Here is a 15,653-nt window from a genome sequence, read left to right as displayed (position 1 = left end):
TGTTTCTCAGTCATTTGATATTCTTCTGTTGCTAGTTCTATACCTCATTTTTTTTTAATTGAGTTATTTGGTTTTTGGAGGTTAATTTCTTGAGTTACTTATATATTTTGGATATTAGCCCTCTATCAGATGTAGGGTTAGTAAAGATTTTTTCCCAATCTGTAAGTCACTGGTTTGCCTTATTGACAGTGTCTTTTGCCTTACAGACAGTTTTCAGACTCATAAGGTTCCATTTATCAATTGTTGATCTTAAAGCCTGGGCCTTTGGTATTCTATTCAGGAAATTTCCCCCTGTGCCAATGTGTTTGAGGCTCTTTCCCACTTTCTCTTCTATTAGATTCTGTATATCTGGTTTTATATTGAAGTCTGAGATCCAATTGGACTGGAGCTTTGTGCAAGGTCATCAATATGGATCTATTTTCATTCATCTACATACAGACCACCAGTTGGACGAGCAACATTTATTGAAGATACCCTCTTTTTCCCACTGTATGTTTTTGGCTTCTTTGTCAAAGATCAAGTGTCCATAGGTGTATGGGTTTATTTATGGATCTTCAATTCTATTCCATTGATTGCCCTGTCTGTCTCTGTACCAATATCATTCTGTCTTCATCACTATTGCTTTGTAGTACAGCTTGAGGTCAAGCACGGTGATTCTCCTAGAATATCTTTTATTGTTGGGAATTGTTTTGACTATCCTGTTTTTTTTTATTCATATGAAATTGAGAATTTCTCTTTCCAGAACTGTGAAGAATTGTGTTGGACTCTTGATAGAGATTTCACTGAATCTGTAGATTGCTTTTGGTATGATGGCCATTATTACTATGTCAATCTTACCAATCCATGAACATGGGAGATCTCTCCATCTTCGGATATCTTCTTCAATTTCTTTCTTCAGGGTTTGAAGTTCTTGTCATACAAATCTTTCACTTGCTTGGTAAGAGTCATATAAGATATTTTATACTATTTGTGGCTATTGTGAAGGGTGTTGTTTCCCTAATTTCTTTCTCAGGCTACAGATTTGTTAGAGCTAATTTTACATCTGGCCCCTTTGCTGAAGTTGTTTATCAGCTGTAGGAGTTCTCTGGTAGAATTTTGGGGTTACTTATGTATACTATCATATTGTCTGCAAATAGTGATACTTTCCAGTTTATAGCCTCATGATCTACTTTTGTTATCTAATTGTTCTAGCTAGAACTTTAAGTACTAAATAAATAGGGAGAGAGCAACAACCTTGTCTTGTCCTTGATTGCTTCTAGTTTCTCTCCATTTACTTTCATTTTGGCTGTTGGTTTGCTGTATATTGCTTTTATTATGTTTACATATGGGCTGTGAATTCTTGATCTCTCCAAGACTTTTTTTTTTAACTAAAATGGTTTTTAATGGGAATCAGAGATATGGTTACGATTATGGTAGTCTGACTGATACACACACACACACACACACACACACACACACACACACCCCGCTGCCGCCCCCCCCCCCACAAATATCCATGAGCAATCCTGAATTGTAAGTTTGCAAAATAACAAGGGTAACACTGGGTACAGGAAGAGCTGTTCCAGAACTTCAGGAGCCAGGCTAATATGGCTTCTCCCTATCTGTGCTCACCCCTGGAGTCCATCTTGCCAAGGCCAAAACCACCTCTGTCCCCACCACCCCGGCCCCCTCTGAAGCCCCCACGGTCCCCTCCTCAGCCCTGGTAGCCGGCCCGATCATATCCTCCTCTGCCCTGTCGGTCATCTTTGTAGTTTCTCCCAACATGAGAGCCTCCTGGTCCCCATCCTGGGCCATCTGGCTTAGGTGCCTTACACTGGTTGCATTCATTTCTCCAAGAGAAGTTCATGTTCTCACATGTAGGATTAGGACACTTCCAGTCCCCAGCTCGTTGCTGTCCTCCACCTCCACCACCTCCACTGGGGAATCCTCCCCGGCCACCACCACTGCTGCCACCTCCTCCATAGCCTCCACAGCCCATGGGTCCTCCTCGCCCTCGGCCTCCACAACCACTTCTACCACCCCGGTTGAAATCAGCACTTTGGGTAGCAAATGAAACTTTAATAGGATTCCCAGAGAATTCTTTACCATCAAACCAGTCGATTGCAGCTTTAGTAGAAGGTGGGTCATCAAATGAGATGTTGCCTCACCCTTCAACTTGCCAGTTTCCCTGTCTGTATACAAATTAATCATAGGCTGTCCAGTTTTCTTGTTTGTCTTAATAATTCCAATCTGCTTGAAGTAATCTGCCACAGACTCAATTGTAACATTTCGCCTAGGCCTTGCACGAAGATGGTATTGTTGTCTGAATTATCCTGTTTATAATCATGACGAGATCCTTGATCCCGAGGATGACCAAATTTATTGAAGCCACCATGGTCACTTTCGCCCGTGTTGCCTCTGCCTCCTCAGCCACCTCCACAGCCTCTGGGTTCATAGCCACCACTGCTTCAGTTGTAACCACCTCCACCGCCCTTGCCACGACCCCCACGATCCTATAGGCCTCCCCCGTAGCCACCACCCACCGCCGCCACCACTCTGGTCCTGATTGCCATAACCACCCCCGCCACTGCCACCGCCACTCATAGAGGACTGATGTTGGCCATAGTTGCCTCCACCACCTCCACTGCTGCTGTTGTACTGGTTCTGTTCTCCATAACCCTGAGGTGGGTTATAGGAGCTTTGTTGCTATCCACCATAGGCAGACTGTTGACCATAGCTTCCATTTTGGGGCTGCCCATAGCTGCTGCTCTGAGAACTCCATCATAACTTCCTGAGGTGCTGCTAGGAGCTGGCTGTTGGCCATAGCCGGGGTAGGAGGACTGCTGCCCATAAGAAGGCTGGGAACTTTGGCTGCTGCCATAGCCACCAGGGGAACCCTATCCCTGGAGAGCTGACTGAGTTCCATAGCTGTTTTGGGTCTGTCCATAAGAAGAACCATAGCTGCTCTGGCCGTATCTTGAAGTATCAGCGGTTTGGCCATAACCACTTAACTCTGCTGGTCATAGGGCTGATTGCTCTGTTGGGAATAGCCCTGCCCAGGCTGGGTAGGATAGGTCCCATAGCTTTGAGTTGCTTGTTGGATATAGTCGTTTGAAGCCATGTCCACGCACGTGCACAAGCAACAGGATTCCAGACGACTGTGAAGGGACACCACGAGGACTGATCTCCAAGACTTTTTAACATGAAAGAGTGTTATATTTTGTAGAAGGCTTTTTCAGCATCTAATGAGATGATCATGTGACTTATTTTCTTGAGTTTGTTTATATAGTGTATTACATTGATGGGTTTTTATATATTGAACCTTCCCTGAATTCCTGGGATGAAACCTACTTCATCATGGTAAATGATGGTTTTGATGTGTTCTTGGATTCAGTGTGCAAGAATTTTATGGAGTATTTTTGCACCGATATTAATAAGCGAGATCAGCCTGAAGTTTCTTTTCTTTGTTGGGTCTTTCTGTGATTTAGGGATCAGAGTAACTGTGACTTTACAGAATGAGTTAGTTTTCCTACTGTATCTATTTTGTGGAAATGGTTTGAGGAGTATTGGTATTAGCTCTTCTTTGAAACTCTGGAAGAATTCTGCACTAAAACCGTCTGAGATTTTTTTAGGTTGGGAGGTCTTTAATGACTATTTCTATTACCTTAGGAGATAAGAGAAATGGTTTGCCTGCTCTTGATTTAACTTTGGTATGTGTTATCTGTCTAGGAAATCATGCATTTCACCTCAATTTTCCAGTTTTGTATAGGTTTCTGTAGTAGGTTCTGATGACGTTTTGAATTTCTTCAGTTTCTGTTGTTATGTCTCCCTTTTCATTCCTGATTTTGTTAATTTGGATACTGTCTCTGTGCCCCTTTGGCTAAGGGTTTGTCTCTCTTCTTGATTTTCTCAAAGAACCAGCTTTTGGTTTTGTTGATTTTTTGCATCTTTCTCTGTTTCTACTTGGTTGATTTCAGCCCTGAGTTTGATTGTTTCCTGCCATCTACTTTTCTTGGGTATGTTTACTTCTTTCTGTTCTATAGCTTTCAGGTGTGCTATTAAGTTGCTTGTAGGAAGTCTCTCCATTTTCTTTATGAAGACCCTTAGTGCTATGAATTTTCCTTTTCACACTGCTTTCATTGTGTCCCATCAGATTGGGTATGTTGTGTCTTCACTCTCATTGAATTTTATATAGTCTTTGATTTCTTTCTTTATTTCTTCCTTGATCACTGAGCTGATAATTGTTCAGTTTCCATGGGCACATGGGGTTTCTGTTGTTTTTGTTGTTATTGAAGTCCAGCCTTAGTTTGTGGTGGTCTGATAGAATGAATGGGATTATTTCAATATTTTTGTATCTGTTGAATCTTGTTTTGTGTATGGTCAATTTTGGAGAAGGTTCTATGAGGTGTGGAGAAGAAAGTATATTCTTTTTTGGGGGGTAAAATGTTCTGTAGTAATCTGTTAAATCTATTTGGTTGATAACTTCTGTTAGTTTCATTGAGACTCTGTTTAGTTTCTATTTCAATATCCTGTCCATTGGTGAGAGTAGGTTGTTGAAGCCTCCCACTTTTTTTTTTTTTTTGGCTCTTTTTTTCGGAGCTGGGGACCGAACCCAGGGCCTTGCGCTTCCTAGGTAAGCGCTCTACCACTGAGCTAAATCCCCAGCCCCTGAAGCCTCCCACTTTTAATGTGTGAGATTCAATGTGTGTTTTGAGATTTAGTAAAGTTTCTTTTAAGAATGTAGGTGCCCTTGCATTTGGGGCATAGATGCTCAGAATTGCAACTTTCTCTTTCTGAATTTTTTCTTTGATGAATATGAAGTGTCCTTCCCCATCTCATTTGATAACTTTTGTTTGAAAGTCTATTTAATCAGATATTAGAAAGGCAACTCAAGCTTGTTTGTTGAAACCATTTGCTTTGAAATTGTTTTCCAGTCTTTTACTCTGAAGTAGTAGCTGTCTTTGTCACTGAGGTGTGTTTCCTGTATGCAGCAAAATGCTGGGTCCTGTTTATGTATCCAGTCTGTTAGTCTATGTCTTTTTATTGGGGAATTGAGTCCATTGATGTTGAGAGATATTAAAGACATGATTGTTAGTTCCTGTTATTTTTATTGCTGGAGGTGGTATTATTTATGTGTGAAGCTTTTCTTTTGGGTTAGTTGTGAAATGTTTAATTTCTTGTGTTTTCTTGAGTGTAGTTACCTCCTTGTGTTGGAGATTTCCTTCCAGTATCCTCTGTAGGACTGGATTAGTAGAAAGATATTATTTAAATTTGGTTTTGTCATGGAATATCTTATTTTGTTTTTTAATCTATGGTGATTAAGGTTTTTTGGGGGGAGGGAGTATAGTATTCAGGGCTGGCATTTGTTTTCTCTTAGGTTCTGGAAGACATCCAGGATCTTCAGACTTTTAGAGTCTTTGCTGAGGAATCTATGTGTAATTCTCATAGGTTTGTGTTTGTATGTTGCTTGGCTTTTTTTCCCTTACAGCTTTTAATATTCTTTCTTTGTTCAGTGCATTTAGTGTTTTGATTATTTTGTGATGAAAGGAATTTATTTTCTGATCCAATCTATTTGGTGTTCTGTAGGCTTCTTGTACATTTATAGTCATCTCTTTCTTTTGGTTAGGGAAGTTTTCCTCTGTGATTTTGTTGAAGATGTTTTCTGGTTCCTTGAGCTGGGATTCTTCACCCTCTTCTATTCCTATTATTCTTAGGTTTGACCTTTGCATTGTGTCCTGAATTTCCTGGGTATTTTGGGTTAGGAAGTTTTTACACTTTGTATTTTCTTTGACCAATGTGTCAGTATTGCTTATGGTATCTTCTACACCTGAGATTCTCTCTTCTATCTCTAGTATTCTGTTGGTGATGCTTGTGACTGCAGCTCTTTATCTGTTTCCTAACTTGTCCATTTCCAGGGTTGTCTCCATTTGTGTTTTCTTTATTGTTTCTATTCCCATTTTTAGTTCTTGGACCTTGTTTAATTCCTTCACCCGCTTGATTACATTTTCCTGTATTCCTTTAAGGGATATATTTTTTCTTTAAGTGCTTCTGCCTGTTTGACTGTGTTTTCCTGTATTTCTTTGAGTTATTTATATTCTGCTTAGAGGCCTCTATCATCTTCACAAGATTGGGTTTTAGGTCATTATCTTGCTTTTCAGGCATGTTAGGGTATCAAGAGCTTGCTGTGGTGGGAGAACTGGGTTCTGATGGTGCCAAATTTCATTGGGTTCTGTTTATTTTCATTACTTTTAATCATGTGGAGGTGTGAGTGTTCATTTGTGGGTATGTACATGTGAATGCAGTTGTCCAAAGAGGTTAGAGGCTAGAGGCATTGAATTCCTTGGAGCTAGAGTTACAGGTTGTTGTGAGCCACCTAACACATGTTCAAGGAACTGAATTTAGGTCCTTTGTAAAAGCAGCAAGTGCTCTTAATAGTTGAGTCATCTCTCCTGCTCCTAATCTATGTTTTTAAATAGAAAGACCTGATTATGATTTTTTCCCTTTAGTTTTTAAATTTGTGCTTCTCACTGAATATTTGTTTTGGAATGAAATACGTGATTGACAATCATTGTTCCTGACACTTAGTGTTACTTCTCTGTTGCCTTCCAATCTCTACTGCTGGTTTTGTGAACTCAGTTATCAATCCAGTTGTCTTCGTAATATTCATTTAATCCACTTTTATGCATTAAGTATAATTTTCAGTTTATTCAACAAGCTTCTTGAAGCTTCGATTTCAAGGATATACTCTATTTTGAAAAAAAAAACCTCAGTTTTTTTTATTCCTGCACCCCCACACTATTATTTTTTTTTAAAATTGCCTCTCCCTATCCTTTTCTTTCTCTTCCATAAGCTCTCATTTAAAGAATGTTGAACTTCTTAGTTGGTTTTCCAAGATTTTAACTTTTTTAAAAAATGATTTGTTAGTTTCCTCATTTTTTTTTAACTGTTGATTTCATTTCTCCAAGCATCTTAGGACTCCAGGTTACCAATCGCCTACCTTGTATAGTGTCTTAACTCCTCAGCATTATAAACAGGCTACTCTTGCTTTTTCTTTAGATTATCTCACAGTGGCCGCCATCCTGCAACTCTGGTTTTTCTGCAGGCCTGTTGCTTCTCCATGGTTGGCCTGTTCCCCATGAGATTGACACAATTTTGGAGTAGATTTATAACCTGTTTTTGTTGATTTGTCAGGAGGAAACTTGCTCCTTGAAGCCTAGGGTATAGAAGAATTCTCTAGATGAATTATTTATTTCCTTATACCATGTTATGCATATGTACTGCTGCTCTGGGAGAGAGTTTTTTGCTACCTTTTCAGCTCAGAGGTCTTCAGACCACAGAGGTACATGCAATTAAGATTAGTGGTCTGCTAAATAAAATTACACCATGTGTATGCACCACACAGTATCATTTGGTGATGAACAGCTTGGCTGGTAATGGGATCCATGTGCCCTGAAATCAGAAGAGGATCAATCAGTCAGGAGAGAATGGGGACTGGCAGAAGGGAGAATACAGAAGGAGGACTAATGGGAACACAATTATAAAAACGCCACAACGAAACACATCCCTTTGTATAGGAATCTAAACTATGGACTTGAGAAAACATTGCTAGTCATTTAGATTCTTCCCTTTGAACTTTCCCAGAGTCAGAAGCAATACTCTCCTTTTCTTAGTGTAGACAGATTTCTAGAATTTTGAAACTGACATCATATGCCACAAAAGAAGCATATATTAGTATATATAGAAAGACTAGAAATACTTTATAATAAAGGCAAATATGACCTGTATCCTACCCCAGGCTGACAACCACTTTGATACCTTGATATTGGATATTTTTTATTCATATTTCAAAGGTTATTCCCTTTCCTGGTTTCCCCTCTATAAGCCCACCCTTCCTCTTTCTTCTATAAGGGTATTCCCCCTCCCCAACTATCTCCCTTTCCCACCTCCCTACCTTGAAATTCCCCTACACTGTGGGGTTCAGCCTTGGCAGGACCAAGGGCTTCTCCTCCCATTGGTGCCCAAGAAGGCCATCTTCTGCTACATATGCATTTGGAGCCATGGGTCTGTCCATGCATATTCTTTGGGTAGTGGTTTAGTCCCTGGGAGCTCTGGTTGGTTGGTATTGTTGTTCTTATGGGGTTGCAAGCCCCTTCAGCTCCTCCAATCCTTTCTTTAACTCCTCCAATGGGGACTCCCTTTGCTAATAGCATTCACCTCTGTACTTGTCACACTCTGGCTGAGCCTCTCAGGAGATAGCTATATTAGACTCCTGTCAGCATGCACTTTTTAGCTTCATCAATATTGTCTAGGTTTGGTGGCTTTATATAGATGGGCTAGATCCCCAGGTAGGGCAGGCTCTGAATGGCCAATCCTTCAATTTCTGCTCCAAGCTTTGTCTCCATAACTCCTCCTATGAATATTTTCCCCCTTTTTAAGAAGGACTGAGGCATCCATACTTTGGTTGCCCTTTTCCTTGAGATTCATGTGGTCTGTGGATTGTAGCTTAGGTAATTTGAGCTTTCGGGCTAATATCCACATCTCAGTGCATACCATGTGTGTTTTTTATGATTGGTTACCTCACTCAGGATGATATTTTCTAGTTCATTCCATTTGCCTATGAATTTCATGAAGTCATTGTTTTTGATAGCTGAGTAGTACTCCATTGTGTAGATGTACCACATTTTCTGTATCCATTGGTCTGTTGAAGGGCATCTGGGTTCTTTCCAGTTTCTGACTATTATAAATAAGGCTGCTATGAACATAGTGGAGCATGTGTCTTTGTTATAGGTTGGGGCATCTTTTGGGAATATGACCAGGGGTGGTATAGCTGGGTCCTGAGGTAGTGCATTGTCCAATTTTTCTGAGGAATCTGCAGACTCATTTCCAGAAAGGTTGTACTAGCTTGCAGTTCCACCAACAATGGAGGAATGTATCTCTTTCTTCACATCCTCGCCACGATCTGTTGTCACCTGAGTTTTTGATCTTAACTATTCTGACTGGTGTGAGGTGGAATCTCAGGGTTGTTTTGATTTGCATTTCCCTGATGACTAAGGATGTTGAACATTTCTTTAGGTATGTCTCAGCCATTCGAGATTCTTCTGTCATGAATTCTATTTGGCTCTGTACCTCATTTTTAATAGGGTTATTTGGCTCTCTGAAGTCTAACTTCCCGAGTTCTTTGTATATATTGAATATTAGTCCTCCATCAGATGTAGGATTGGTAAAGATCTTTTCCCAATCTGTTGGTTGCTGTTTTGTCCTAATGACAGTGTCCTTTGCCTTACAGAAGCTTCACAGTTTTATTAGGTCCCTGTCGATTCTTAATCTTAGAACATAAGCCATTGGTGCTTTGTTCAGGACATTTTCCCCAGTGCCCATGTGTTTAAGGTTCTTTTTCACATTTTCTTCTATTTGTGTGTATCTGGTTTTATGTGGAGGTTTTTAATCCACTTGGATTTAAGCTTTGTACAGGGAGATAAGAATGGACTGATTTACATTCTTCTACATGCTGACCTCCAGTCGAACCAACACCATTTGTTGAAAATGTAATCTTTTTTTCACTGGATGGTTTTGGCTTCTTTGTCAAAGATCAAGTGACCATAGGTGTGTGGGTTCATTTCTGAATGTTCAATTCTATTCAATTGATCTACTGTCTGTCTCTGTACCAATACCAGACAGTTTTTATCACTATTGCTTTGTAAAACAGCTTGAGGTCAGGGATGGTGATTCCCCCAGAATTTCTTTTATTGTTGAGAATAGTTTTCTCTATCCTGGAGTTTTTGTTATTTTAAATGAATTTACAAATTTTTCTTTCTAAGTATATTAAGAATTGAGTTGGAATATTGATGGTGATTGCATTGAAACTGTAGGTTGGTTTTGGCAAAATGGCCATTTTTGCTATATTAATCCTGCCAATCCATGAGCGTGGGAGATCTTTCCATATTCTGAGATATTCAATTCCTTTCTTCAGAGACTTGAAATTATTGTCATACAGATCTATCACTTGCTTTGTTAAAGTCACAACGAAGTATTTTATGCTATTTGTGACAATTGTGAAGGGTGTCGATTCTCTAATTTCTTTCCCAGACTGCATATCCTTTGAGTAGACAAAGTCTACTGATTTGTTTGAGTTAATTTTATACCCAGCCACTTTGCTGAAGTTGTTTATCAGGTTTAGTAGTTCTCTAGTGGAACTTTGGGGTCACTTAAGTATACTATCATATCATCTGCAATAGTGATATTTTGACTTCTTCCTTTCCAATTTGTATCCCTTTGACCTCCTTTTGTTGTCTGATTGCTCTGGCTAGGACTCCAAGGAGCACTATATTGAATAAGTAGGAAGAGTGTGGGCAGTCTTGTCTAATCCCTGATTTTAGTGGGATTGCTTCAAGTTTCTCTCCATTTAGTTTGATGTTGGCTACTGGTTTGCTGTATTGGCTTTTACTATGTTTAGGTATGGGCCTTGAATTTCTAATCTTCCCAAGACTTTTATCATGAAGGGGTGTTGAATTTTGTCAAATGCTTTCTCAACTTCTAATGAGATGATCATGTGGATTTTTTTTCCTTTGAGTTTGTTTACATAGTGGATTCCGTTGATGGATTTCCATATACTGAACAATTCCTGCATACCTGGGGTGAAGCCACTTGATCATGATAGTTAATCATTTTGATGTGTTCTTGGATCCGGTTTGCAAGAATTTTATTGAGTATTTTTGCATCAATATTCATAAGGGAAATTGGCCTGAAGTTCTCTTTCTTTGTTGGGTCTTTGCGGGTTTAGATATAAGCATAATTGTGGCATCATAGACAGAATTGGCAGTGTTCCTTCTGTTTCTATTTCGTGGAATATTTTGAACAGTATTGGTGTGAGGTCTTCTATGAAGGTCTGATAGAATTCTGCACTGAACCCATCTGGTCCTGGGATTGCTTTGGTTGGGAGACTTGTAATAACTGCTTCTATTTCTTTAGGAGCTATGGGATTGTTTAGCTGGTTTATCTGATCCTGATTTAATTCTGGTACCTGGTATCTGTCTAGAATATTGCATTTTCCTCCAGATTTTCAAGTTTTGTTTAATATAGGCTTTTGTAGTAGGATCTGAATATTTTTTAAATTTCCTCAGAGTCTGTTGTTATTTCTCCCTTTTCATTTCTGATTTTGTTAATTTGGATACACTGTCTCTGCCCTCTGGTTAGTCTGGCTAAAGGTTTGTCTATCTTGTTGATTTTCTCAGAGAACCAGATCCTTGTTTTGTTGATTCTTTGTATAGTTTTTTTTTTATTTCTTTTCATCCCTGAATTTGATTATTTCCTGCCATCTACTCCTCTTGTGTGTATTGTCTTCTTTTTGTTCTAGAGCTTTGAGGTATGTTGTCAAGCTGCTAGTTTATGCTCTCTCCAGTTTCTTTTGGGAGGCACTCAGAGCTATGAGTTTTCCTCTTAGCACAACTTTCATTTTGTCTCATAAGTTTGGGTATGTTGTGACTTGATTTTCATTAAATTCTAAAAAGTCTTTAATTTCTTTTTTTATTTCTTCCTTGACCAAGTTATCATTGAGGAAAGCATTGTTCAACATCCTTGGATATGTGGGCTTTCTGTTGTTATTGTTGTTATTGAATATCACCCCTAGTCCATGGTGATCTGATAGAATGCGTGGAATTATTTCATTCTTCTTGTATCCGTTGGGGTCTGTCTTGTGACCTATTATATGGTCAGTTTTGGAGAAGGTATCATGAGGTGCTGAGAAGAAAGTATATCCTTTTGTTTTAGGATGAAATGTTCTATAAATACCTGCTAAATCCATTTGGTTCATAACTTCTGTTAGTTTCTATATGTCTCTTTTTAGTTTCTGTTTTCATGATCTGTCCATTGATAAGAGTGGGGTGTTGAAATCTCCTACTATTACTGTGTGAGATGCAATGAGCGTTTTGAACTTTTAGTAAGATTTCTTTTATGAATGTAGGTGTTCATGCATTTGGAGACTATCTATTCAGGATTGAGAGTTTATCTCGGTGGATTTTTCCTTTGATGAATATGAAGTGTCCTTCCTTATCTTTTTTGATAACTTTTGGTTGGAAGTAGATTTTATGTGATATTAGAATGGCTACTCAATGTTGTTTCTTGGGACCATTTGCTTGGAAAATTGTTTTCTAGCCCTTTACTCTGAGGTAGTGTCTATCTTTGCCACTAGGGTGTATGTTTCCTGTATGCAGCAAAATGCTGGGTCCTCTATATATATCCAGTTTGTTAGTCTATGTCTTTTTATTGGGGAATTGAGGCCATTGATGTTAAGAGATATTAAGGAATAGTGATTGTTGTTTCCTGTTATTTTTGTTGTTTGTGTAGCTCTCTTCTTTTGGGTTCATTGCAAGGAGATTCCTTTTTTGGTTTTTCTTATATTTTTGGTTGTGAGCCTAGCCTTTAACAGCTGAGCCATCTCTCCAGCCCCTTTTTTGGCTTTTCTAAGGTGTAGTTTCCCTCCTTGTGTTGGAGTTTTCCATCTATTATCCTTTGTAGGGCTGGATTTGTGGAAAGATATTGTGTAATTTTGGTTTTGTCATCTAATATCTTGGTTTCTCCATCTATTTTCCTTGAGAGTTTTGCTGGATATCATATCCTGGGCTGGCATTTGTGTTCTCCTAGGGTCTATATGAAATTTGCCCAGGATCTTCTGTCTTTCATAGTCTCTGTTGAGAAGTCTGGTGTAATTCTGAGAGGTCTGCCTTTATATATTGCTTGACCTTTTTCCCTTACTGCTTTTAAAATTCTTTCTTTGTTTTGTGTATTTGGTGTTTTGACTGTTATGTGATTGGAGGAATTTCTTTTCTGGTCCAATCTATTTGGAGTTTTGTAGGCTTCTTGTATGTCCTGGGCATCTCTTTCTTTAGATTAGGAAAGTTTTCTTGTATAATTTTGTTGATATTTACTGGCCTTTTTATTTGGAAATCTTTGCTCCCTTCTATAACTATTAAACTTCAGTTTGATCTTCTTATTGTGTCCTGGATTTCCTGGATGTTTTGGGTTAGGAGAGTTTTGCCTTTTATATTTTCTTTGACTTTTGTTTCAATGTTTTCTGTGGTATCTTCTGCCCCTGAGAGTCTCTCTTCTATCTCTTGTATTCTGTTGGTGATTCTTGCATCTATGAATCCTGATCTCTTTCCTAAGTTTTCTATCTCCAGGGCTGTCTCTCTTTGTGATGTCTTTATTGTTTCTATTTCCATTTTTAAATCTTGGATGGTTTTGTTCATTTCCTTTACCTGTTTGCTTTTGTTTTCCTCTAATTCTTTAATGGATTTTTGCATTTCCTCTTTAAAGGCTTCTACTTGTTTACCTGTGTTATCCTGTATTTCTTTAAGAGAGTTATTTAGGACCTTCATGATGTCCTCTATCAACATCATGAGATGTGATTTTAAATCCAAGTCTTGTTTTTCCGGTGTGTTTGCATATCCCATGTTTGCTTTGGTGGGAGAGTTGGGCTCTGATGATGCCAGGTAGCCTTGGTTTCTGTTACTTAAGTTCCTGTGCTTGCCTCTTGCCATCAAGTTGTCTCTAGTGTTAGCTTGTCTTGCTATCTCTGACAGTAGTTTGTCCCTCCTGTAAGCCTGTGTGTCAGCACTCCTGTAGACCTGTTTTCTCTCAGTCAGATCTGGGTACAGACAGCCGTGGGACCTGGTCAGCTCTGGGTGCAGGCAGAAACAGGTAGGGTCTTATGCAATACAGCTCCTGGGTTTGTGTGTCTTGAGGGCTCTAGGCAGGTTACTTGGAGCAGAAGAGTTGGTCTTGCCTCTGCTCTTAGGTGTGTTGGCACTGATGGTGACTGGCTTCAGCTCTGGACTCAGGCAGAAACCAGAAGGTTCCAGAGGGCACTAGGCAGGTTCCTCTTTGGTCAGGAATGTGAACAGAAGTGGTGGTCTCCCCTGAGCTCTCAGGATTTTCAGCACTCCTGAGAATCAACCTCTCTCCCCCTCAGGATTCGGATATAGAGAGCTTTAGGACCAGTTCAGTTCCAGATGCAGCTAGCAATGGAAAGTGTCTTGTCCCGGCCTGCTCCTGCATTTGTGTGTCGTGAGACCACCATGCGGGTTGCTTGGAGCAGAAGAGTTGGTCTGCTCTTAGGTGTGTCGGCGCTCCTGGCTACTGGCTTTCAGCTCTGAGTGCAGGCAGAAACCAGATATTTTAAAAGTTGTATTGATTTGTATCTACATGCACAGAAAAAAAAATTAGGTCATATACTGCATTTTTGTTTATAACTGTTTTTTACTTAAGATAGCATTTAATACTTCCAATAAAATAGAATTTTAATTAAAATATTAACTTATTTATTGGAGAGAGTTAACATTTATTTCACTTTAATATATTTAATATTAAAACCATGGCTTAGGGTATATTCAGTGGCAGAGTACTAGCATGCCATGTTTTGTGCAAGGTCTTTGAAACACACACACACACACACACACACACACACACACACACACACATACACTTCATGTTGTACACACAACATACCTATGCACTTTCACACACACATATGCACATGTGCACACACATGCACACACAGAGGCACCCCACACACAGTTTAAATGCCTGGGGTTAGGGAGAGAGTTAAGTTGGTAAAGTGCTTACCGCATAAGCATTAAGTCTTGACTGTGAGTCTCACCACCCACAGAGAAAGCCTAGTACAATGGCGTGTGTCTCTAATTCCAAGGCTAACAGGTCCAGACAGGCAGATTGCTGGTACTCAGTGTTTAGTCAACCTATCCTAATCTGACAGTGAGCCAGATGTTTAGTTAGAGATCTGGCCTCAAAACAAAACCACAAAGACCAAGGCAGACAGTTCCTGAGGAATAACTCCTGAGAGTGAACTCTGACTTGCAAAACACACATGCACATGCACACACACTCATGCACATGCACACACACCTATGCATATATTCAAACATATTTAAATAGTTTTCTATATAATGTCTTCTTTCTTTCTGTCTTTTGGGTTTTTTCTTCTTTCTCTTTTTTTTAAGTGAGGAAGTTTTTGTATTTTTGTTTTGAAAGAGGGAGGGTTGGGGAGAGGGAGAAAGGAAGGGAGAGGGAGAGGGAGAGGGAGAGGGAGAGGGAGAGGGAGAGAGAGAACTTGATTTTTTAATCTTCTTTCTTTACATTCTTGCACTGGGCAACATCTGAGAACAATTTAATTGCTATTGGTAGAAAATGGTACAGATGTCTAGTAGGCAGAGACCAGGCAGGACACCAAGCACTCTATTGGCTAAAGAATGGTCTTATATCAGTCAATCAATTCAAAATGTCAGTGGTGTCAAGGGTAGGACATGGTTCTATAATGCCATTTTAATAGGTGTTAATAAGATTGGTCTGTTGTCCTCTAATCACCGCAATCTTTAGTGATCAAAACCTTTAGTAACTGTATTCTGAACTTTAGTGAGTTTACATTACTTCTTAAGCAATGATACATGCAGCCTTTAATGATGTTCATTCAGTGTATCTGCTCTCTAAAGATCAACTTCTTTGTTTTGTTGGCAAATCTAGGGCCTTGACTCTGAGCAGTAGTATTGAATAATGAGAACAATGGGAGCTCCTCTTGTGGAGATGCACTGTAGTTTGTTGGGTAACCTTGGGTTCATGATTGAATTCAAGCATTGCTGTTTAGGGATTTTGAGAACTGGATATAC

At 39.4% G+C, this 15,653-nt stretch overlaps 1 pseudogene; it reads right to left on the bottom strand.

The window, feature by feature from the left end:
- Positions 1-1,597: 1,597 nt before the first annotated feature.
- On the bottom strand, positions 1,598-3,111 carry Fus-ps6 (FUS RNA binding protein, pseudogene 6; annotated as a pseudogene).
- Between the last annotated feature and the right edge of the window lie 12,542 nt (positions 3,112-15,653).

The sequence above is a fragment of the Rattus norvegicus genome, chromosome 9 (genome assembly GCF_036323735.1).
Source record: "Rattus norvegicus strain BN/NHsdMcwi chromosome 9, GRCr8, whole genome shotgun sequence".
NCBI classification, from domain to species: domain Eukaryota; kingdom Metazoa; phylum Chordata; class Mammalia; order Rodentia; family Muridae; genus Rattus; species Rattus norvegicus.
Note: the sequence above shows the minus strand (reverse complement) of the source record. Positions and strands in the feature narration are given on the sequence as shown.